Raw genomic sequence first — 27705 nt, 5'->3', positions numbered from 1 at the left:
CTAAGGCTTTGTGGGTCAAGTTAGGGACTTTGTACCAATCTAAGTCTCCGGTGAATAAATTGTTCCTATGGAAAATGTTTCATAACCTGAGGATAAAATATGGAGACTCGGTGACAGAACATCTGAACGCATTTAACAATGTGGTAAGTCAGTGATTATTTGTTGATATTAAAATTTCAGATGAAGATAAGTGCATCATTTTGTTGTGTTCTCTACCAGATTCGTGGGATAGTCTGGTTATTGCAATAGGTAGTAATGCAACTGCCTTGCAGTTTGATGAAATAGTCTCATCCTTGCTAACAGATGAGATGAGACGGAAAAATATGGAGAGCTAGAATGGTGATGCCTTGTCTGTACAAGGATGATCCTAGAACAGAAACAAAAATAAGTCATCGAGTGGGAGATCTAAATCTCCAGGAAAACCTGCAAAGGTGGTGTGCTGGAAATGCAGAAAGGAAGGCAACTACAAAAGGGACTGTAAATCTAAATCTCTTGACAAAGGAAAGGGATCTGATGATGCACCTTCTGCAGAAGTGAAAACCACCTCAGATGAAGGTGGGGATGTGTACTTGGCTTCTTCAAGTACACATGTAGATCATGAGGCATGATTGATTGACTCAGGTGCATCCTTTCACTTCACTCCCCATATAGAGTGGTTCTGTGAGTATGAAAAATATGATAGTGGTGATGTCTTCTTAGGGAGATGACAGGAAGGCTAGAATCGTTGGCCGCGAAAAGTAAAGTTGAAGTTGCAAGATGGAAGGATTAGAACTCTTCCGGGTGTTCTGCATATTCCTGCATTAGCCAGAAATCTGATTTTCGTAAGCAAATTGGATGATGCAACTGTAAAAACAATGTTCGAGAAGAATACCTGTAAGATGGTTCGGGGAGCACTGGTATTAATGTGAGGAGTTAGGATTGGAACTTTGTACAAGCTACAACGTAGCATTGTTGTTGATGGGTGCAACAGTTCTGTGGTTCCTAAAAGTGGAGCAAAAAATCTAGTGGTCTCTGGAGAGAAGACCATGTTGTGGCATCAAAGGCTTGGACATATTGGAGAGAAGGGCCTTTGAATACTTCATGGTAAAGGTATGGTAGAAGGTATGAGTAATAGCTCTTTGGATTTTTATTTCTGTGAAAATTGTGTATATGGGAAGCAGAATCGGGTGAGTTTCCCCTCTAGTGGTAAGAGGGTGAAACATATATTAGAGCTTGTGCACAGTGATGTGTTTGGACCTGTGAAGATTCCATCACTAGGTAAGTCTATGTACTATCTATCATTTATAGATAACTTCTCAAGGAATACATGGATATATTTCCTTAAGAAGAAATCTGAAGTCTTTGATAGGTTTAAAGAATTTAAGGCTCTGGTGGAAAACCAGACAGAGAAGAAGATAAAGGTGCTGAGGACAGATAACGATGGAGAGTTTTGCAATAAGGAATTTGAAGAATTTTGTAAGAAGTGTGGTATAGCATGGCAGAAGACTACTCTATACACACCTGAGAAAAATGGAGTTGCAGAAATAATGAACAAGACATTGATGGAAAGGGCAAGAAGCACGCTTAGTGGTGTCGGGTTAGGACAAGAATTCTGGGTAGAGGCGGTGGAGATAGCATGTTACCTGGTCAACAGATCACCTTCATCAGCATTGGAGGATAAGACTCCACAAGAGGTATGGAATGGTAAGAAACCCTCTCTTTCACATCTAAGGGTATTTGGATGTGATGCATATGTACATGTTCTAAAGGAGAAAAGAACAAAGTTGGATAGTAAATCTGAAAAGTGCATCTTTATTGGGTATAAGGATGGTTTTAAAGGGTTAGAAGCTTTGGAACCTAGTAACAAGGAAGGTTGTGTACAGTCAAGATGTGGTGTTTAGAGAGGTGAAAGATGTTATTAAACATGAATACCCATCAAAGGAACCTGAGAAGATAGAGTTTGATCTAAAGGAGGAAGAATCAGGCTCTACTATAGAAGATGAATCAGAATATGAAGATCCACAAACTTTGGTTGTGAGAAGATCAGTTCGAGAAAGAAGGAAACCAGAAAGGTATAGTCCATCTACTTTCTATTCAAATTTTTCTTTATCTAATATTGATGATGAACCCAGACCTGTGAAGGAAGCAGTAGATTTAAAGAATGGAAAACTCTGGAAAGAGGCCATGGTTGATGAAATGGCATCTTTGCACAAAAATGAGGCTTGAGATCTGGTGGAGTTGTCGGCTGGAAGGAAATCCATTGGCAGCAAATGGGTGTTCAAGAAGAAGACAAATGCAGAAAGAAAGGTGGAGAAATACAAAGCTCGGTTGGTAAAAAAAAATTATTCCCAGGTGTCGAGAATTGATTTTGGTGATATTTTTTCTCCTGCTGCCAAGGTAGCTTCTATTAGATTACTTTTATCTATTGCCGTTGCTTTTGATTTTGAGGTAGAACAGATGGATGTGAAGACAACGTTTCTCCATGGGGATCTGGAAGAGGAGATCTACATGAAGAAACCTGAAGGCTTTGTGGTAAAGGGTAAGAAAGAACTAGTATGCAAGTTAAAGAAGTCTTTGTATGGGCTAAAACAGTCACCAAGGATGCGGTATCAGAAATTTGATACATTTATATGGGGACTTGGCTTCACCAGAAGCAAAGCAAATCACTGTGTGTATTTTAAATTAATTGGTGACCATGTTATTTATCTTGTCTTGTATGTGGATGACATGTTTCTGGTTGGAAATGACAAAGAAATTATCCAGGATTTGAAGACCCAATTGTCCTCCAAATTTGACATGAAAGATCTTGGTGCTGCAAACTATATTTTGGGCATGGAAGTTAAAAGAGATCGGGCAAAGAGGAAGCTCTGGTTAAACCAGAGGAAGTATGTCAAGACAATATTGCAGAGGTTTAATATGCAGGATAGTAAACCGATGAAGGTTCCTATTCATGTAGGTGGAAATTTGTTTGTTGAACAATGTCCCAAGACACAAGAAAAGGAAGAGGACATGTTCCGTGTTCCATATGCAAGTGGAGTCAGTGGCCTGATGTATGCGATAATCTATACTAGACCAGACATTGAACATGCAATGGGAGTATTGAGAAGGTTTATGTCAAAACCAGGGAAGGAGCATTGGACAGTAGTGAAGCAGGTTTTCAGGTATTTGCATGGCACTAGTGATTATAGTTTGTGCTATCAAGGAAGACCATGATTGGACAGTTTTGGATATTTGTGGCTTTGTTGATGCAGACTAGGCTGGAGATCTGGATCAGAGAAGATCTACCATTGGGTATGTGTTTAACCTATTTGGAGGTGCAGTCAGTTGGATGAGTAAGAAACAATCTGTAGTGGAACTATCAACTACAGAGGCAGAATACATGGCAGCTACTCATGCAAGCAAGGAAGCAGTTTGGACTTAAAATTATTCCACAGAAAATTTTGTTAAACCTTTGGACTCAAGAATAGTTGCAATCATGTCAAATTTCTTTACCAAACTTCTAAGAACTTTTCAAAGACTCTTTTATCTTTTAACTCTTCATCATTCATTTGAAGCTAATTAACAAAAAACATAACTCTAGTCCTAAGTTGATCAATAGTTTTTTATTTGGTCATCTTGAGGGTTTCAAACTAAGTTCTAAGGGTTTGTAATTTCACCATTTTCAACTTCTCATTACCTTGATAAGTTGCTTTAAGAATATCCCAAATTTATTTAGCAACCCTTGCACAAGTTATTTTAGGAAAAATAGAAACATCTAAGAATTTAAAATATAAGATTTAATTTTCCCTTCTTTGTAATGAGAAACGTTCGTACTTCAATAATCTTTAGAACACTTTGTACACGAAGACATCTATTGAGGATAAGAAACATATATATTTAATAATGTATAAAATAGTGGATATGAGATGATATGATTGTTACAATAAGGGCCCGCTTATATATCTAGGCAGGTACCCTTTCATTGAATGGTCATGTCCTTTAGAACATGTCCCTTCATTAAATAATTACTAGTCAAGTATTCATTAATTATGATTATTATTGTTTACATTAATCTTATTATTTTTTTATAAATTATATTCATAACATTTCCTTCCTCTTCAAAATTATTTATCCTAAAAGCTTATTGCTGACAAGGCGTGTCATATATTTCTTTGTCTTGTGATTTATTTGTATCTTTAGCAGTTCTTCGAGTTGTCATATTTGTTGATACATGATGATAGGATCCTCTAAATGATAAACAAACTTTTCGAACTATAAACGGATTTGACCATCCTAAATCAATTTTATGTGGAATCTTTCGATTACGGGAAATTTGTAATAAATTGTTATCACCATACTGAATTGTGCACACTTTAGTATTCGTTGGAACATAAGTTCGTTGTTTATTTTCTGAGTGTTACAAATATGTAGATTGATTGAGTTGTGTATTCTTGTGATTCAAGTGTCAATAAGGAGCTCTTTTGGTTTGACTTTCCCTTATCAAGTGTGTGGCAATTTTATGATTTACTTCAAGTACTGATATTGTTGAGTTGGTTATAGAATCTTCACTTGGAATTTTCATTTTCTAAACTGCAACATCTAAGTGTGTTTTTTCTTCAATTGACTTGTCTTCTTCTTGAGTTGAGATATTCACTGGATCAATATTCATTCCTTTCTCTTCAAATTGAATTTCCACATTTGAATATTTTGACACTTCTTTCTCAATAAGGTGTTGTAACTTACTTTCCGATGACTTATTATCCTTGTTAAGTTTCTTAATTTGCGTTAATATTTTTTCACTATGGTCTTTAAGTTGAGAAACTTCTTCATTTTTATCATCAATGATTGGTCAACTTCTCTTTGCATATTTTGTAGTACTTTTTTACCTTCTTCAAAAATTACTTTTGAAATATATTGTATGTCCTCTAGTATTATGGAATTTGGCTTCAACGTAACATCTTGTACCATTATTTTTTTATTTTTGTGAGAAAATGTCAAAATCTTATTTTTTGTATTTAGGACAAAGGACCCTAGTGATTCCATCCAGGGTGAACCCAGAATAATGTCACCTTGATCCTCCCACAAGGATCGAACAGAGAATTGTGATATAAAAGTATAACCCCTAATGTTTAATTACAAATTGGTTATGTCATATTGTTTTTCATCCCAACGTCTAATATTTCGATTACATTTGACTCAGGAATCACTAATTGGTTAGAAAAGTAAGGGTTTATATAATTTTTTTCTTCGGCGAGAAAGATAGAAATAGTAACATATTTTTCTGCAAGAGTCCCCCTGATTCTAAATAGCACTGGAGTAGCGTTGTGTGAGGTTCCTAAAAATATTCCTTCATTAATTTCCAAATTAGAGTCCATTTTGTGTTTGTCGTAATGAAATTAGAGTTTTTAAAAGTAACCCTTTCTAATATTTGTAATAATACATTTTTTATTTAAATTAAGGTAATTTAATTAATTTGACTCATTTTTTTACCTTCAAATTTTTTAAATTATCCCTTCATGCTTCAAGTACTCCTTTATATAATTAAAGGATAAATACCTTTACAATTCATTATTTTGTTAAACACAACTTTAAAATTAACTTTACAGTAATTGGATCTTAAAGCTTTTATTTATTCTCAAAATATAGCTCCCTTTTTTCAAATTTTACAGCTCAAGCATTTTATTTTGACTGAGCTCACTTTTCAAAACATAAGGAAGATTTTTATTTTAATAATATAATACTTTCTTTTAATTAATTTGAATAAGATTCTTTATTACCTTGTCACATTCAGTAGTAACACATTTGATTTTGCATTGATTTTCAATTAATTCTGCCACTGACAAAAAATTAAACTAGATTTCACAAAGTTAACATTAGTGTATTTGATTTTATTTGTGTTCATTATTAATTTAATTTATTTATTTACATTTATATTGATCAAGGGACCAAAGGTATTATTGTGCAATCATTGTACTTTGTACTATCGAAGAAAATTCAATGTTGATGGTACTACATTTCGAGTATGTAATTCTGAAAACATAATGTCTAATATTAATGTGCCACATTTTGAATATGGACAAGATTCCAATGATAGCAGGCATATTTGTTTCTCACCAATAATTCCACATGATCCACACCATCATCTTTCTGCATTCCCTATGTCTAAGTCCTTTAGGTTGTATAGTCAGACTAGGCTGAGTTGTCGCATTCAACACCTCACCTCACAAATTCCAAAAGAAATATTTAACCCCTTGCTTTTTCAGCTTTATGTTTAATAAAATATTAATTGCCTATTCAGATTCAAGGTTCTTGGTCATGATAATTATTATTTGCATGTAACATCAATAATTTTCAGAAGTGATTAAACTTTGTCAGTGTCCTACTTACCCTTCTCTTTGTGGCATATCATATCACGCAACCTGATTCAGATTAAATAATTTTGTGGCAAGGTAGTGCAGTTCAATTGTTAACCCAATGCCAAAATAAACATTGGTGAGAAACCCTAATATAAAGAGTGCACTTGAGCTTCGTTCCTCTGAGTCAGAATGATAGATTACCAACGGGGCCACTGACCTGCAATATATTTATGTATTTTGTCGAAATCAGGGGTGGACCTTAAATAGCATGGTTTAATGCATCATGCCAATGACGAATGGGGAAATTAGTGTTGTCAAATTCCATGTATGTAACCCAAGGTTACGATTTACTATTTTGTTTGGTTCCTGGTTGACTAATGCCTAATGTCTAAGAAAAAATTAAAGTGACAAATTTTCTTCTTTCCCTCTGTCATTCAACAGTGAAGGTCAATTTTTTCAAAATCTCCAAAAATAAATTATATAAAGATATTATAAGTAGTAGCATAAATTGGAAGAACAAATGGAGACTATTGTTTGGTAAATAAAGACTCGGAGAGCGAGTGGCAACTGTCCTGAATAAGTATTATATATTTTGAGAAAAACAAAAGTTAACCTCTTTTTTTGGAAAGGAGAGGCCATGTGGGCCCTCCTCATGAGTCATTTCACTTTATTGACCTAATTCCTCAATTTCCAAGTGTTGTTGTTTTCATCGTTTCAAATAACCTTTCATTTATATAATATAGGTTCATAATTTGCATATATATATAAATAATAACCTTTCTGACATTATTATTACCCTTATTGGATTTTTGTAACATAGATGCACATAATTTGCTTGACATTATTATTACCCTTATTGGATTTTTGTTACATAGATGCACATAATTTGCTTGTTATTAATGCACAAGAATGAACCACATATTATATAAGTTTCATTTGTTTTTATAAAAAGTTTCCCTTATAACTAAGGAGATTATTTGATGCAATTGTTATATAAATACATTTTGATACACATAAATGAAGATAAATAAATTTTAAACTTGTGTAGCTCGTGAAGATGACATAGCTTTTTTTTTAAATGAGAAGATGCCTCATTACTAATTTTCAATAAAGATTACATAATTTTATTTGAGGTTTATTAAACTATTTTACAATGCCTTTTTTCAAACATTCATGTTTCCCAGTTATGAAAGTGAAAATTCATTACAACATAAAAAAATAAAAATAAAAATTGGTATTCATTTTTTTCCTATTGATACAACTCTAAACCAAAACCAACTATGTTGTTAAAATTCAATGTGATGCGAGTGAATGAGAGTTGTTGGGCCCAAATCCCTAATGGACACTTCTAGACTCTTGGTGTCGCTAACCACATTTTGATATATTTGAGCATGTTTCATTGGATGAGAAACATGATAATAATATAGCCATGTTCAGTGCATAGGGGTCTCTCCTGCTATATTTCCAAGCTCAACTTGAAGTTTCTCTGCTCAAAATGTACATAGTGGTAGCTACACTAGCTTCCAGAATTGCGTTTGTATCAAAAACTTTCAACCGCATATATTTTAATGTTATGGGGATGATAGAACTAGTTATGTTGGGTAGCACTCTGACTAACTCAGTAGGGTTTAAGGTTTAAGTTTTGTTAAGTTTACAAATCTCATGGATAGTCGGTATATACTATAACGTAAACTTGGTATTCTTGTCTATTATTCTGATGATTTAGTGTGACACATCCTATACATGGTAATATTGTCTGCTATTGTGATTATTTATTGTGACATGTCTTACACATGTCATACATGTTATTTGAGGCTTCTTAGGTTATTTTTTAATGATGGTTTTACTGTTGTTCGTCGTTGGATCGTGCACTTGCAAGACAATGCAAGATCTCTTTCGTATTGTTGACTGTATGTAAAGAAATCTTGGGAATTGTCCATTGCTTCCTCAAATTATTCAATTGTATGTTTAGCCTCTAGCTCACATAGTCTATATTGTTATAAAATAATTCAGCGACAACAAAAGCAATCGACCAATAAAATCATTTAATGCGAAAGGCATTGAATAAATTCAGGCAAGGATTAATCATTTGGCCACATCATGGATATATATATGGTACATTTCATTGCACGAAAAATTCTCTGCCAATATGGATCAATTTCATACCACAATAGTCAATCTACTCGGTCCACTCATACTCAATAAATTCAATAGTACATTCATTTACGCCGCTGTTTCTCTGGGTAAAATGTGTCAATTTTGCACACAATAGTTGAAGGCTTTGTCCCATTATATCTTCATTGTTTTTTGATTTAATTTAACAATATTTAAACTAAGTGGCAGGGGTCACCATCTATGCTACTTTATTAACTTTTATTATGGTGTTTTCCTCCCACCCAACATAAATAGGTTTTGAGTTACTTAACGAATTGATTAAATATTTTTGGCGTGTGTTATGAAATTTCATGCCAATACGGAGGGATCTTGGAAATGTATCCACCATGATAATGACATTATGAATGATGGATGTTTGATGAGAAGCAGTGGTGGCAACTACAAGCAATGGTGGGTGATTGAGATGTGGAAAAATGGAGTGTGCAAGAGTAGGTGGAGATGGGTCAATGGTTAGGGGTGAGAAAACAATAACAATAAATTATAACAGAATCGATTGCAGGGAAAATCCCCAAATGGTGATTGTACAGTCGTTGGTGAAAACATATAGATTCAATGGTTGGGATGATAGTGGTTACATAAATTTGAGGGTTGAAACCGTGTTCAACTATAGACTGTCGTTGTGTAGTCATGGGCAATTGGGTCACTTCGATACAATGGCAGATGTCGTCGTCAGAATCCAGCAGAAAACAACTTGAGGAGTGGTCAGCAATGGTTAAGGAACAAGGTCGTGAGATCACGACATCGGTGGTATAGTCTAGTCGTGGTGGTGTCCATTGTCACCTATTACACCTTTTGTGAAAATGAGTCAAATGATGTCAAATGGTTGCCAAAGAGTGGAGCCGAAATGGAAAAGGCCAAAGAGGAGAGAAAATATCAGAGGTTGAAATCACGGGGATGAAACCAAAATCTAAAGCCTAAACCTTGAAGCCAAAAGGAAATCTGAAATCCAAAGGGAGGCTGAAATTTCAGAGGTCAAAATCTAAAGAGGAGTGCCGAAATTTGAGACCTGATCACATCGAAGCCTGATATCAGGAAGGTTGGAAGGAAGGCATATCAGAGGTCCGCCTTTTAGAGGAAAGGGCCATCGGAACTCCTTTTAATCCCAAATTGAAAAAACTTATGATGAACAGGGTCTTTGATCTAGGCTGGCACTCGGTCACCAAGCGTTCCAAAGGACCAAGGGGTGCAGAACATGACCGGATCTCGAAACATATTTCATCGGAACATTGGAGTCTAGAACTCCTTAACAAACGCATCTTTTGGAAAGCACTGAAATCTTGGAGGAAAAGGGAGATACAAAGGAGACCTTTGAAAATACAAAGACCCCAAGGACCTTTTCTTTCTCCTCCGAAAAAGACACCTGACAGCAAATAGTTGGTTCTCAGAAGCTGACAAGGCATATTATGTCAACATGACATGGTGGGACAAGGACATGTGGCTGGCAATTTCAGCATTTTGGAGGGACCAAAGGGACAAATATAGGTGAGATGTGTCACTACCTAGGGAGTGTAACATCCCTCGTTAAAAATCCATGTAAAAATATATAAGGCCACGGTTATGGGACACGTATTCCAAGTTAAATGGTGGGCAAGGCATCCTAGTGGGTGTTCATTTGGTTGTTTATGGAAAATGTATTAAAGATGCAAAAAGGTATTTTGGCACATTTATTTAATAAAATAATGGAAATTAGGAGAAAAAGAAGGTGAAAGGTCACACATTGCATGTGAGGAGGACATTGAATGAAAATAGTGGAAAATGAAGAAAATAGAGGCCTCATTACTAAAAAGGCTTCTAAGGATCAGTGGGGAGGACTTGGTCAGTTCAGTGTTGGAGCTCTCTCTCATTATTCTCTCTCTCTCATACTCTTAGATACTTATAGTTTTCTTGGAGCACTCTTGGAGGGTGTGGCATACTTGGATTCTTGGAGCAAAAAGGCAAAGGAAGAGCATGAATGTGCAAGAAGGCATCGACATCGGCAACTACATCAAATTTTCTTGCAGGTACTGAGTTTCATGAATGATTTCTTCACCAGTTTGGACATGCATGGCATATGCATGTGGATTCTTTGTCATGATCTGTCATCAACATGGAGGATTGTCTGGATTGATATTGGATTGCCTAGCCTTGCCATTTCCTGGATAGCCATGGTGATTATGAGTTTACTTTCATTGTTTGGTTTTTATTGGTTCTCATGTTTCCTTAGCTTGGGTTGAGTTATTAATTCCTGGAACCCTTGGTTGAGCAAACGCTCTGGAACCCTGAAACAACTTGGGTTGAGTTACTAGTCATGGAGTCTTGGTTGGACAAATTCTTTGGAGCCCTTGATGGGTTTAGTTACTAATCTTGGAGCCTTGGTTGGAACAACACTGTGGATCCCGGTAAAAGTTGTGGGTTGAGTTACTATTCACAAAGCCTTGGTTGGAAAAACACTCTAGAGCCCAACAACAGCTATGGGTTGCTTTATTAGTCTTGGGATCCGGGTTGGAACAAATGCTCTGGAGCCCTAGAGGAATGGGATAAAGACTGATCTAATGTTGGTTTTGTAATGTTCAACCATAAGGTGGAACCATTGTTTGATGGGTTGAGGTGGATGGCCTCTAGAAAACCTGAATGAGTTTTGATTGATGTGTTTTATGTGATCCCACATTCATGCTTGTAATATGGCACAGGGGTGAATCGCTGAAGACATATTTGGCTGAGCCATTCTTCAGTTTGGTGGAACGTGGAACTCCCATCCCGGGTTTGGATTTTTCATCATTAATGAAAGGTGATATCTCTTGGTATTTCTATGAGTATTATGATGGATTATATGTGTTGTATATGGCTATAATCTTATTGGTATTTTTGCCCCTATTATGCTAGTTATATGTATATTTTATGACAACATCTATGTATGGATCTCATCATGTTTTTACTTGTACATGAATGGATAATGTGTCTATGATCTAATAGATGATAATGTAGCAAATGACATGAGGGAACAATGGTTTATAATGATTCTCAGATAAGTATGAGATCCCTACACTTAATTCTATTGTTTAAACATGTTGACTCGATGATATGTTTGACGAAATGTCTGTCATGGCTAGTAGGGGTATTTTTAAAGTATTGTTGAGCTTATTGCTTTTTCATCATTGTTTCCCTGTACTTTTATTGATTTCAAGGTTTGATTCCATTATGGGCAGTGGTCTACGCTCTGGGCCTAAAAATGTGGCTTAAATCCTGGGGTCGCTAGCACAGAACTGACAAGTTTGGTCCTCATTCGCTGGCAGGAACGCATGTCAGAGTAACTTTAGGTTGTTGGTCACTCCCTTGCCCATAGCATGAGAGAAACTGTGGCCCAAGAGACCTAAAACAACAATGGATCGCAAGGACAGGTTCTTTGAGTGGTTGACTTGTCTTCTGAGGGTTTTCTTGATGATGTTGGATGTTTGTATAGTGTGTTTCCGTCAGTTCCACTTCCTTAAGGTGACTTAGGAGGTCGAATCATATCATAGTGGCCTCTCGTCGCATGTTTACCCCAGTTGTCTGATTGCTTGGGTAGATGTGGAAGGAGGGTGTTAAAAAGTGGTATCAGATCGTGGTTGCGTTCTCATTGGACCGTGTGTTGATCATGATTTCATGTTGGTTGCATGTGTATTCCTTTAGCATGTAGTTCATGTTCTTGTTGCATTTGCATGGTGTTGATCATGGTTGTAGTGATCTCGCAATGTGAAGAATGAAGGTGTTTTTGTGTAATTGATATGGTCATGCATTGATGACTAGACTCTAGCTAGAATAATGTGAATATGTTTGGTACTCATGTGTTATGTGTCTATATGCAGTTGTCATGCATGTATGGCCTTGGTTATAGTTATGCATGAATAGTATGTCAAACATGCCTTGTGAAGTCATGGTATGCAATTTAGGTAATCATGGTGCTATTGTTTGTTATGATGCTAATGTGTTCGCTGAGATAGAGAAGGAGACTGTAGATGCAGATTACCATAATGAGGTTGCACCATTGGACTTTGGGATAAGAACAGATCGTCATACAAATAATGTATGTTTGGCATGCATGTATGTAAGTTAAATATTGTTATATGCATTAGGTTTACATACATTAGGTTTATGTACATGTATTTTGATGATAGGGTTACATTCATGATAGATGTTAGTTGATTAGTGTAGTTATATACACGTGTCGGATAGTCAAGAATGATAGTAACTTGTAGTTATATGCATTGCTATTGTTGTTTTATATTAGATAATCTGATGATTATGTTATATGTTGCTGATGAGTATGTTATAGATTAACTTGTTGTTATATGACAATTAGCTTGATGATTAAGTTATATGTTGTTGATGAGCATGGTATATAGCTTATGGTTTTTATATGCTAATAACTTGATGATTAGGGTTATTTCATTAAGATCTTGATGTCATATGTATCACGTTAAATTGGATTGGCTTATGCAGATGGTTAGGGTTACACCATTCAAGTATGAGTCAATTTATTGTGTTGCATTGTGTGTTACTAATCTAGATTGATTGTACATATGTGATTGCTATGCATAAATGATAAATGCTTATGAGTTTATGATGTGAACATGTTAGTTAGTGCTATGGATATCATGATATTATTTTTGTTTGACTTGACATGTTGTAAAGTTATATCTTGCTAGCTAGATTGATTGTGCAGTCAAGATAGCCTCCCCTAAGATAAAATAAGGTACAAGCTTTCTTATGTCGTTTATTTAGTGTTTGAATGTTTGATTATGTCATCTATTTGGTGTTCAAGTGCTTGGTGTCTATTATGTCATCTAGTTGATTTATTTAACATGGTATGTTTGCAAGTTGGTTGAATGTTTAATGAATTGCATAATATGAATATGTGTTTATAAGGCTTCTTGCCAAAATAATCTTGTTTTCATATGATTGTATTAATACATATGTGTTAAGACAATTGATATGTACTCGAATGTATTTGACAGTTGTAGCATTATGTCTAATGACTATGAGTCGACTATGGATTATGACATGATCGTTTGTAGAAGTTGATTTCAAATTTATAGGTATGATTGTCTTGATATTTAGAACATGTGGTTGACATGTGTGAGAAGTTGTAGAAAATATGCTTGGTATTAACAAGACAAGGTAATAGTTGATGTGTTTATATAACTAACAGTAGGGTAATGTGATAGTACATAGTAGGCCTCGATTGCAGCAAGGTAAAAAGTAAAAGGAAGGAATTGGGCAAGAATTCCTTTGGCTATGTTTGGAAACCTTCATTCCAAACAAATGAGTATCTTGCATAGAGGAAGTCTTCTTAACCTTGATTTTTGTCTAACATTATGTGGATATGTTCTATAGTCATGAACATGTACTTGACAGGTATATATTATCCAGGTTCTAGTTGCAAGTGGATCTGTCCCTTGAGAGATGGTGTGGATGTGTTCAGTTGCAAGAAATGTGTTTGGCACAATAAGGTAAGGTGAATAGTATCTCATTATGTTTATTTATGCACTGACAATTTTGTTTTTCTGAAATATGATGCAGGGGATTTCATGGCAGAGAGATTGCCATGAAATCGTGAAGAAGGCTTGAGTTTAGCTTTCCTTGGGAACCATGGGGATTGAGCCAATTTTTTGTTTATGGAAATATAATGCAGGGGATTGCATGGCAGAGAGATTTCCATGAAATCTTGAAGAAGGCTCGAGTTGAGCTTTCCTTGGGAACCATGGGGATTGAGTCATGGTGTATATTGTTAGTTTTGTGGTTTTGGTCTTTCATGATTTGTTATTCTTGATTTGCAGCTTTTTTTATGTCTAGTGTACAGCCATACCACGTTGTTTGTGGAGTCGTGTTATTATTGGTTTTCATGGTTTCCTTCCTGGTTGTTTCTTGTCTTGCGTTTTTATGTTTTGAATGTCTTCGTAATTGGTGGGGAAAGGAGGAAGTTAATGGAGCTCTAGGAGAGATATGTGGTACCCAACAAGGAATGTAAGAAATGGATGAAGCTCAATGCATGATTAAGTGCATCAAAGGGTACGCCTATGACAGTCGGTGGGACTAGTTGAGTCCATTGTGGTGAATGGGTGATGGCAGTACAGACATGAGAAAGGTAACCAAAAAAGGTAAAGTAAATGGATCTAAGATGTTAGATGCCTTGGCTATGTTGGGAATCGTTGTTCTCAATGTTGTTCATGTTGTGCACAAATAAGTAAGTTCTCTTGATCTGAAATCAATCATAAATTAAAACTGAAGTAGAATCGATTAATTGCCATCAGTGAATTTGATTATTAACCTTAAGTGTTGAATGTAGAAGACTGAAGGAAAACAATTGATTTAAGACTTGATTGATAACTTAAGAAACATAATTAAGCTTAAATTTGCAGAATAACAGAGATACCAGACAACGATATTGATTATGGAGTTCGTCCTTGATGGACTACGTCTCCGGGTCCGCTTTCAACATGGGCAATCGCTTTATTAGAATTGAATCCGAGAAGGTTTGATTACATAGAAAATGAACTAGACTGAATGTGCATGGAGGAACTTCTGGTCCCTCTCAATAGAAATCTCTCTGAAATAGCTTTCCAACCCCTATCATGGTTCCCAATTCTGGTTACACTAAAAACAAAACAGCCTATGACCTACAGAAACTACAAACAAACTTCCAAAACCACTCCTTCCCTCCTTTAATGATCGAATTGTGGCTTTATAAGGTTTTGGATGCATCCTATCTCCTTGTGCCCAAGATTGGCATGAATTGGCTGAAATTTTGGGTTCATTAGTATTTTCATTGAATGACACTTAGGGATAGGTTTACATGTTGGTTGAATAAGAAACTGCATAAAAACAATTAAAACCCCAAAAATATCATAGTTTATCCCCCCGAACTGCTGGTGGTTATAAGACGGCGTGCTGAACAAGAAGTTGTCATGTGACTAGGCAGAGTTCCCTGGTGGTCGATTAGTTACCCTCCATAGGTTCTGGTTTGCAGTTACGATGTGTTCACATGTCTGTCACCATTAAAACCTCCGCCCGATTTAGAGCCTGTCCACCATGGTCACTGTAAACTTCATCGTCTACACATGCTCACATGATCACAGATCCGTTGCGATTTGAGAGCGCGGTTAATTGTAACATCCGCCTGTTTAACTCTCTGCTCATATGCCCGCAATTCCGACGCAGTTTAATGCTGCAGTTAGGGACCTGTGGGTTATGTTTGTAATGTCCGAAAATGGGTTTAGACTTAGGTTTAGATGTTTAGGTTTGAATTACATGTTTTTCACCATATATGTTTAGGGCTAGGTTTTAGCATAGGTTTATATAATGACTTAGGTTATGTATTTAGTGTCAAAGACTTACACTTTTTCATAAACCCATTACACATCTTTGTCACAAAGCAACATTAATATTACATGACGAACCATGAACCAAAACACTGAATCAACACTACTGATGAAGACTGAATGTTGCCCATGAAGTGCACTCTGCCCATGAACTGAACTTGTGCAACTGATCTGACAAGATTTTTTTAATAATATAATACTTTCTTTTAATCAATTTGAATAAGATTCTTTATTACTTGTCACATTCAGTAGTAACACATTTGATTTTGCATTGATTTTCAATTAGATCTGCCACTAACAAAAAATTAAACCAGATTTCAAAAAGTTAACATTAGTGTATTTGATTTTATTCATGTTCATTATTAATTTATTTTATTTATTTACATTTATATTGGTCAAGGGACCAAAGGTATTATTGTGCAATCATTGTACTTTGTACTATCGAAGAAAATTTAATGGAGATGGTACTACATTTCGAGTATGTAATTCTGAAAACATAATGCCTGATATTAATGTGCCACATCTTGAATATGGACAAGATTCCAATGATAACAGGCATATTTGTTTCTCACCAATAATTCCACATGATCCACACCATCATCCTTCTACATTCCCTATGTCTAAGTCCTTTAGGTTGTATAGTCAGACTACGCTGAGTTGTCGCATTCAACACCTCACCTCACAAATTCCAAAAGAAATATTTAACCCCTTGCTTTTTCAGCTTTATGTTTAATAAAATATTAATTGCCTATTCAAATTCAAGGTTCTTGGTCATGATAATTATTATTTGAGTGTAACTTCAATAATTTTCAGAAGTGATTAAACTTTGTTAGTGTCCTACTTACCCTTCTCTTTGTGGCACATCATATCACGCAACCTGATTCAGATTAAATAATTTTGTGGCAAGGTAGTGTAGTTCAATTGTTAACCCAATGCCAAAATAAACATTGGTGAGAAACCTATATAAGGAGTGCACTTGAGCTTCGTTCCTGTGAGTCAGAATGATATATTACCAACGAGGCCACTGACCTGCAATATATTTATGTATTTTGTCGAAATCAGGGGTGGACCTTAAATAGCACGGTTTAATGCATCATGCCAATGACGAATGGGGAAATTAGTGTTGTCAAATTCCATGTATGTAACCCAAGGTTACGATTTACTATTTTGTTTGGTTCCTGGTTGACTAATGCCTAATATTTGAGAAAAAATTAAAGTGAAAAATTTTCTTCTTTCCCTCTGTCATTCAACGGTGAAGGTCAATTTTTTCAAAATCTGCAAAAATCAATTATATAAAGATATTATAAGTAGTAGCATAAATTGGAAGAACAAATGGAGACTATTGTTTGGTAAATAAAGACTCGGAGAGCGAGTGGCAACTGTCCTGAATAAGTATTATATATTTTGAGAAAAACAAAAGTTAACCTCTTTTTCTAGAAAGGAGAGACCATGTGGGCCCTCCTCATGAGTCATTTCACTTTATTGACCTAATTCCTCAATTTCCAAGTGTTGTTGTTTTCATCATTTCAAATAACCTTTCATTTATATAATATAGGTTCATAATTTGCATATATATATATAAATAATAACCTTTTTGACATTATTATTACCCTTATTGGATTTTTGTAACATAGATGCACATAATTCGTTTGTTATTAATGCACAAGAATGAACCACATATTATATAAGTTCCATTTGTTTTTATACAAAGTTCCCCTTATAACTAAGGATTTTATTTGATGCAATTGCTATATAAATACATTTTGATACACATCAATTAAGATAAATAAATTTTAAACTTGTGTAGCTCGTGAAGATGACATAGCTCTTTTTTTAAATGAGAAGATGCCTCATTACTAATTTTCAATAAAGATTACATAATTTTATTTGAGGTTTATTAAACTATTTTACAATGCCTTTTTTCAAACATTCATGTTTCCCAGTTATGAAAGTGAAAAATCATTACAACATAAAAAAATAAAATTGTTATTCTTGTTTTTCCTATTGATACAACTCTAAACCAAAACCAACTATGTTGTTAAAATTCAATGTGATGCGAGTGAATGAGAGTTGTTGGGCCCAAATCCCTAATGGACACTTATAGACTCATGGTGTCGCTAACCACAATTCGATATATTTGAGCATGTTTCATTGGATGAGAAACATGATAATAATATAGCCATGTTCAGTGCATAGGGGTCTCTCCTGCTATATTTCCAAGCTCGACTTGAAGTTTCTCTGCTCAAAATGTACATAGTGGTAGCTACACTAGCTTCCAGAATTGCGTTTGTATCAAAAACTTTCAACCGCATATATTTTAATGTTATGGGGATGATAGAACTAGTTATGTTGGGTAGCACTCTAACTAACTCAGTAGGGTTTAAAGTTTAAGTTTTGTTAAGTTTACAAATCTCATGGATAGTCGGTATATACTATAACGTAAACTTGGTATTCTTGTCTGTTATTCTGATGATTTAGTGTGACACGTCCTATACATGGTAATATTGTCTGCTATTGTGATGATTTACTGTGACATGTCTTACACATGTTATCCATGTTATTTGAGGCTTCTTAGGTTATTTTTTAATGATGGTTTTACTGTTAGTTGTCGTTGGATCGTGCACTTCCAAGACAATGCAAGATCTCTTTCGTATTGTTGACTATATGTAAAGAAATCTTGGGAATTGTCCATTGCTTCCTCAAATTATTCAATTGTATGTTTAGCCTCTAGCTCACATAGTCTATATTGTTATAAAACAATTCAGCAACAGCAAAAGCAATCGACCAATAAAATCATTTAATGCGAAAGGCATTGAATAAATTCAGGCAAGGATTAATCATTTGGCCACATCATGGATACATATATGGTACATTTCATTGCATGAAAAATTCTTTGCCAATATGGATCAATTTCATACCACAGTAGTGAATCTACTCGGTCCACTCATACTCAATAAATTCAATAGTAAATTCATTTACGTAGTTGTTTCTCTGGGTAAAATGTGTCAATTTTGCACAATAGTTGAAGGCTTTGTCCCATTATATCTTCATTTTTTTTATTTAATTTAACAATATTTAAACTAAGTGGCAGGGATCACCATCTATGCTACTTTTTTAACTTTTATTATGGTGTTTTCCTCCCACCCAACTTAAATCGGTTTTGAGTTACTTAACGAATTGATTAAATATTTTTGGCGTGTGTTATGAAAGTTCATGCCAATACGGAGGGATCTTGGAAATGTAACCACCATGATTATGACATTATGAATGATGGATGTCTGATGAGAAGCAGTGGTGGCAACTACAAGCAATGGTGGGTGATTGAGATGTGGAAAAATGGAGTGTGCAAGAGTAGGTGGAGATGGGTCAATGGTCAGGGGTGAGAAAACGATAACACTAATTTATAACATAATCGATTGCAGGGAAAATCCCCAAATGGTTATTGTACAGTCATTGGTGAAAACATATAGATTCAATGGTTAGGATGACAGTGGTTACATAAAATTGTGGGTTGAAACCGTGTTCGACTGTAGATTGTGGTTGTGTAGTTATGGGCAACTGGGTCACTTCGATATAGTGGCAGATGTGGTCGTCAGAATCCAACAGAAAACAACTTGAGTAGTGGTCGGCAATGGTAAAGGAACAAGGTCGTGAGATCACGACATTGGTGGTATAGTCTAGTCGTGGTGGTGTCTATTGTCACCTATTACACCTTTTGTGAAAATGAGTCAAATGATGTCAAACGGTTGCCAAAGAGTGGAGCCGAAATGGAAAAGGCCAAAGAGGAGAGAAAATATCAGAGGTTGAAATCACGAGGATGAAACCAAAATCTAAAGCCTAAACCTTGAAGCCAAAAGGAAACCTGAAATCCAAAGGGAGGCTGAAATTTCAAAGGTCAAAATCTAAAGAGGAGTGTCGAAATTTGAGACCTGATCACATCGAAGCCCGATATCAGGAAGGTTGGAAGGAAGGCATATCAGAGGTCCGCCTTTCAGAGGAAAGGGCCATCGGAACTCTTTCTAATCCCAAATTGAAAAAACTTATGATGAAGAGGTCCTTGATCTAGGCTGGCACCCGGTCACCAAGCGTTCCAAAGGACCAAGGGGTGTAGAACACGACCGGATCTCGAAACATATGTCATCGGAACATTGGAGTTCTAGAACTCCTTAACAAATGCATCCTTTGGAAAGCACTGAAATCTTGGAGGAAAAGGGAGATACAAAGAAGACGTTTGAAAATACAAAGACCCCAGGGACCTTTTCTTTCTCCTCCGCAAAAGACACCTGACAGAAAATAGTTGGTTCTCAGAAGCTGACAAGGCATATTATGTCAACATGACATGGTGGGACAAGGACATGTGGCTGGCAATTTCAGCATTTTGGAGGGCCCAAAGAGACAAATATAGGAGAGATGTGTCACTACCTAGGGAGTGTAACATCCCTGGTTAACAATCCATGTAAAAATATATAACGCCATGGTTATGGAACACGTATTCCAAGTTAAATGGTGGGTAGGGCATCCTAGTGGGTGTTCATTTGGTTGTTTATGGAAAATGAATTAAAGATGCAAAAAGGTATTTTGGCACATTTATTTATGAAAATAATGGAAATTAGGAGAAAAAGAAGATGAAAGGTCACACATTGCATGTGAGGAGGAGACTGAATGAAAATAGTGGAAAATGAAGAGAATAGAGGCCTCATTAATAAAAAGGCTTCTAAGGATCAGTGGGGAGGACTTGGTCAGTTCAGTGTTGGAGCTCTCTCTCATTATTCTCTCTCGCTCATACTCTTAGATACTTTGAGTTTTCTTGGAGCACTCTTGGAGGGTGTGACATACTTGGATTCTTGGAGCAAAAAGGCAAAGGAAGAGCAGGAAAGTGCAAGAAGGCATCGACATCGGCATCTACATCAGATTTTCTTGCAGGTACTGAGTTTCATGAATGATTTCTTCACTATTTTGGGCATGCATGGCATATGCATGTGGTTTCTTTGTCATGATCTGTCATCAACATGGAGGATTGTCTGGATTGACATTGGATTGCCTAGCCTTGCCATTTCCTGGATAGCCATGGTGATTATGAGTTCACTTTCATTGTTTGGTTTTTATTGGTTCTCACATTTCCTTAGCTTGGGTTGAGTTATTAATTCCTGGAACCCTTGGTTGAGCAAACGCTCTGGAACCCTGAAACAACTTGGGTTGAGTTACTAGTGATGGAGCCTTGGTTGGACAAATGCTTTGGAGCCATTGATGGGTTTAGTTACTAATCTTGGAGCCTTGGTTGGAACAACACTATGGAGCCCGGTAAAATTTGTGGGTTGAGTTACTAGTCCCAAAGCCTTGGTTGGACAAACACTCTATATCCCAACAGCAGTCGTGGGTTGCTTTACTAGTCTTGGGATCCAGGTTGGAACAAATGCTCTAGAGCCCTGGAGGAATGGGATAAAGACTGATCTGATGTTGGTTTTGTAATGTTCAACCATAAGGTGGAACCATTGTTTGATGGGCTGAGGTGGATGGCCTCTAGAAGCCCTAAATGAGTTTTGATTGATTTGTTCTATGAGATCCCACATTCATGCTTGTAATATGGCACGGGGGTGAATCGTTGAAGACATATTTGGCTGAGCCATTCTTTAGTTTGGTGGAACGTGGAACTCCCATCCCGGGTTTGGATTTTGCATCATTAATGAAAGGTGATATCTCTTGGTATTTCTATGAGTATTATGATGGATTATATGTGGTGTATATGGCTATAATCTTATTGGTATTTTTGCCCCTATTATGCTAGTTATATGTATATTTTATGACAACATCTATGTATGGATCTCATCATGTTTTTACTTGTACATGAATGGATAATGTGTCTATGACCTAATAGATGATAATGTAGCAAATGACATGAGGGAAAAATGGTTTATAATGATTCTCAGATAAGTATGAGATCCCTTCACTTAATTCTATTGTTTAAACATGTTGTCTCGATGATATGTTTGACGAAATGCTTGTCATGGCTAGTAGCGGTATTTTTAAAATATTGTTGAGCTTATTGATTTTTCATCATTGTTTCCCTATACTTTTATTGATTTCAAGGTTTGATTCCATTATGGGCAGTGGTCTAGGCTCTGGGCCTGAAAATGTGGCTTAAATCCTGGGGTCACTAGCACAGAACTGACAAGTTTGGTCCACATTCGCTAGCAGGAAGGCATGTCAGAACAACTTTAGGCTGTTGGTCACTCCCTTGCCCATAGCATGAGAGCGACTCTGGCCAAAGAGACCTAAAACAACAGTGGATCACAAGGATAGGTTCTTTGAGTGGTTAACTTGTCTTCTGAGGGTTTTGTTGATGATGTTGGATGTTTGTATAGTGTGTTACCGTCAGTTCCACTTCCTTAAGGTGACTTAGGAGGTAAAATCATATCATAGTGGCCTCTCGTCGCATGTTTACCCTGGTTGTCTGATTGCTTGGGTAGATGTGGAAGGAGGGTGTTAAAAAGTGGTATCAGATTGTGGTTGCATTCTCATTGGACCGTGTGTTGATCATGATTTCATGTTGGTTGCATGTGTATTCATTATGCACGTAGTTCATGTTCTTGTTGCATTTGCATGGTGTTGATCATGGTTGTAGTGATCTCGCCATGTGAAGAATGAAGGGGTTGCTGTGGAGTATGTCTTCATGTGTGTATGGTTGATTATGAATTGTTATGCACGTCAGTGTTCACATGTTATCAAATGCACGTGAGGTGGTTTTTGGCGTCATGCATGAGGTCATGGTTTGTGTAATTGATATGGTCATGCATTGATGATTAGACTCTAGCTATAATAATGTGAACATGTTTGGTACTCATGTCTTATGTGTCTATATGCAGTTGTCATGCATGTATGGCCTTGGTTATAGTTATGCACGAATAGTATGTCAAATATGCCTTGTGAAGTCATGGTATGCAATTTAGGTAATCATGGTTCTATTGTTTGTTATGATGCTAATGTGTTCACTGAGATAGAGCAGGAGACTGGAGATGCAGATCACCATAATGAGGTTGCAACATTGGACTTTGGGATAAGAACATATCGTCATACAAGTAATGTATATTTGACATGCATGTATGTAATTTAAATATTGTTATATGCATTAGGTTTACATACATTAGGTTTATGTACATGTATTTTGATGATAGGGTTACATTCATGATAGATGTTAGTTGATTAGTGTAGTTATATACATGTGTCAGATAGTCAAGAATGATAGTAACTTGTAGTTATATGCATTGCTATTGTTGTTTTATATTAGATAATATGGTGATTATGTTATATGTTGCTGATGAGTATGTTATAGATTAACTTTTTGTTATATGACAATTAGCTTGATGATTAAGTTATATGTTATTGATGAGCATGATATATAGCTTATGGTTTTTATATGCTAATAACTTAATGATTAGGGTTATTTCATTAAGATCTTGATGTCATATGTATCACGTTAAATTGGATTTGCTTATGCAGATGGTTAGGGTTACAACATTCAAGTAGAGTCAATTTATTGTGTTGCATTGTGTGTTACTAATCTAGATTGATTGTACATATGTGATTGCTATGCATAAATGATAAATGCTTATGAGTTTATGATGTGAACATGTTAGTTAGTGCTATGGATATCATGATATTATTTTTGTTTGAGTTGACATGTTGTAAAGTTATATCTTGTAACTAGATTGATTGTGCAGTCAAGATAGCCTCCCTTGAGATACAATAAGGTACAAGCTTTCTTATGTCATCTATTTAGTGTTTGAATGTTTGATTATGTCGTCTATTTGGTGTTCAAGTGTTTGGTGTCTATTATGTCGTCTAGTTGATTTATTTAACATAGTATGTTTGCAAGTTGGTTGAATGTTTAATGAATTGCATAATATGAATATGTGTTTATAAGGCTTCTTGCCGAAATAATCTTGTTTTCATATGATTGTATTAATACATATGTGTTAAGACAATTGATATGTACTCGAATGTATTTGACAGTTGTAGCATTATGTCTAATGACTATGAGTCGACTATGGGTTATGACATGATTGTTTGTAGAAGTTGATTTCAAATTTATAATTATGATTGTATTGATATTTAGAACATGTGGTTGACATGTGTGAGAAGTTGTAGAAAATATGCTTGGTATTAACAAGACAAGGTAATAGTTGATGTGTTTATATAACTAACAGTAGGGTGATGTGACAGTACATAGTAAGCCTCGATTGTAGCAAGGTAAAAAGTAAAAGGAAGGAATTGGGCAAGAATTCCTTTGGCTATGTTTGGAAAACTTCATTCCAAACAAATGAGTATCTTGCATAGAGGAAGTCTTCTTAACCTTGATTTTTGTCTAACATTATGTGGATATGTTCTATAGTCATGAACATGTACTTGACAGGTATATATTATCCAGGTTCTAGTTGCAAGTGGAACTTTCCCTTGAGAAATGGTGTGGATGTGTTCAGTTGCAAGAAATGTGTTTGGCACAAAAAGGTAAGGTGAATAGTATCTCATTATGTTTATTTATGCATTGACAATTTTGTTTTTCTGAAATATGATGCTGGGGATTTCATGGCAGAGAGATTGCCATGAAATCGTGAAGAAGGCTCGAGTTGAGCTTTCCTTGGGAACCATGGGGATTGAGCCAATTTTTTGTTTATGGAAATATAATGCAGGGGATTGCATGGCAGAGATATTTCCATGAAATCTTGAAGAAGGCTCGAGTTGAGCTTTCCTTGGGAACCATGGGGATTGAGTCATGGTGTCTATTGTTAGTTTTGTGGTTTTGGTCTTTCATAATTTGTTATTCTTGATTTGCAGCTTTTTTTATGTCTAGTGTACAGCCATACCACGTTGTTTGTGGAGTCGTGTTATTATTGGTTTTCATGGTTTCCTTCCTGGTTGTTTCTTGTCTTGTGTTTTTATGTTTTGGATGTCTTCGTAATTGGTTGGGAAAGGAGGAAGTTAATGGAGCTCTAGGAGAGATATGTGGCACCCAACAAGGAATGTAAGAAACGGATGAAGCTCAATGCATGATTAAGTGCATCAAAGGGTAAGCCTATGATAGTCGGTGGGACTAGTTGGGTCCATTGTGGTGAATGGGTGATGGCAGTACAGACATGAGAAAGGTAACCAAAAAAGGTAAAGTAAATGGATCTAAGATGCCAGATGCCTTGGCTATGTTGGGAATTGTTTTTCTCAATGTTGTTCATGTTGTGCACAAATAAGGAAGTTCTCTTGATCTGAAATCAATCATAAATTAAAACTGAAGTAGAATCAATTAATTGCCATCAGTGAATTTGATTATTAACCTTAAGTGTTGAATGTAGAAGATTGAAGGAAATCAATTGATTTAAGACTAGATTGATAACTTAAGAAACATAATTAAGCTTAAATTTGCAGAATAATAGAGATACCAGATAACGATATTGATTATGGAGTTCATCCCTGATGGACTATGTCTCTGGGTCTGCTTTCAAGATGGGAAACTGCTCTATTAGAATTGAATCGGAGAAGGTTTGATTACACAGAAAATGAACCAGACTGAATGTGCATGGAGGAACTTCTGGTCCCTCTCAACAGAAAGCTCTCTGAAATAGCTTTCCAACCCCTTTCATGGTTCCCAATTCTGGTTACACTAAAAACAAAACAACCTATGACCTCCAAAAACTGCAAACAAACTTCCAAAACCACTTCTTCCCTCCTTCAATGATCGAATTGTGGCTTTATAAGGTTTTGGATGCATCCTATCTCCTTATGCCCAAGATTGGCATGAATTGGCTGAAATTTTGGGTTCATTAGTCTTTTCATTGAATGACACTTAGGGATAGGTTTACATGGTGGTTGAATAAGAAACTACATAAAAACAATTAAAAACCCAAAAATATCATAGTTTATCCCCCCGAACTTTTGGCGGTTATAAGACGGCGTGCTGAACAAGCAGTTGTCATGTGACTAGGCAGAGTTCTCTGGTGGTCGATTGGTTACCCTCCATAGGTTCCGGTTTGCAGTTACGGTGTGTTCACATGTCTATCGCCATTAAAACCTCCGCCCGATTTAGAGCCTGTCCGCCATGGTCCCTGTAAACTTCATCGTCTACACATGCTCACATGATCACGGATCCGTTGCAGTTTGAGAGCATGGTTAACTGTAGCATCCGCCTGTTTAACTCTCTGCTCATATGCTTGTGATTCTGACGCAGTTTAATGCTGCAATTAGGGACCTGCGGGTTATGTTTGTAATGTCCAAAAGTGGGTTTAGACTTAGGTTTAGATGTTTAGGTTTGAATGACATGTTTTTCACCATATATGTTTAGGGCTAGGTTTTAGCATAGGTTTATATAATTACTTAGGTTATGTATTTAGTGTCAAAGACTTACACTTTTTCATAAACCCATTACACATCTTTGTCAGAAAGCAACATTAATACTACATGACGAACCATGAACCAAAACACTGAATCAACACTACTGATGAAGACTGAATGTTGCCCATGAAGTGCACGCTGCCCATGAACTGAACCTGTGCAACTGATCTGACAAGATTTTTTTAAATAATATAATACTTTCTTTTAATCAATTTGAATAAGGTTCTTTATTAATTGTCACATTCAGTAGTAACACATTTGATTTTGCAATGATTTTCAATTAGATCTGCCACTAACAAAAAATTAAACCAGATTTCACAAAGTTAACATTAGTGTATTTGATTTTATTCGTGTTCATTATTAATTTAATTTATTTATTTACATTTATATTGGTCAAGGGACCAAAGGTATTATTGCGCAATCATTGTACTTTGTACTATCAAAGAAAATTCAATGGAGATGGTACTACATTTCGAGTATGTAATTATGAAAACATAATGTCTGATATTAATGTGCCACATTTTGAATATGGACAAGATTCCAACGATAGCATGCATATTTGTTTCTCACCAATAATTCCACATGATCCACACCATCATCCTTCTACATTCCCTATGTCTAAGTCCTTTCGGTTGTATAGTCAAACTAGCCTGAGTCGTCCCATTCAACACCTCACCTCACAAATTCCAAAAGAAATATTTAACCCCTTGCTTTTTTAGCATTATGTTTAACAAATTATTAATTGACTATTCAGATTCAAGGTTCCTAGTCGTGATAATTATTATTTGAGTATAACTTTAATAATTTTCAGAAGTCATTAAACTTTTTCAGTGTCCTACTTATCCCTCTCTTTGTGGCACATCATATCACGCAACCTGATTTAGATTAAATAATTTTGTGGCAAGGTAGTGCAGTTCAATTGTTAGCCCAATGCCAAAATAAACATTCGTGAGAAACCCTAATATAAGGAGTGCACTTGAGCTTCCTTCCTGTGAGTTAGAATGATAGATTACCAAAGGGGCCATTGACCTGCAATATATTTATGTATTTTGTCGAAATCAGGGGTAGACTTTAAATAGCACGGTTTAATGCATCATGCCAATGAGGAATGGGGAAATTAGTGTTGTAAAATTCCATGTATGTAACCCAAGATTACAATTTACTACTTTGTTTGGTTCCTGGTCGACTAATGCCTAATGTCTGAGAAAAAATTAAAGTAACAAATTTTCTTCTTTCCCTCTGTCATTCAACGGTGAAGGTCAGTTTTTTCAAAATCTACAAAAATCAATTATATAAAGATATTATAAGTAGTAGCATCAATTGGAAGAACAAATGGAGACTATTGTTTGGTAAATAAAGACTCGGAGAGCAAGTGGCAACTGTCCTGAATAAGTATTATATATTTTGAGAAAAACAAAAGTTAACCTGTTTTTCTAGAAAGGAGAGGCCATGTGGGCCCTCCTCATGAGTCATTTCACTTTATTGACCTAATTCCCCAATTT

The sequence above is a fragment of the Pinus tabuliformis genome, chromosome X, assembly GCF_031772625.1.
Source record: "Pinus tabuliformis cultivar Carrire ecotype Pingquan chromosome X, CPIR1, whole genome shotgun sequence".
NCBI classification, from domain to species: Eukaryota; Viridiplantae; Streptophyta; class Pinopsida; order Pinales; family Pinaceae; genus Pinus; species Pinus tabuliformis.
This window is presented reverse-complemented; position numbering follows the sequence as displayed.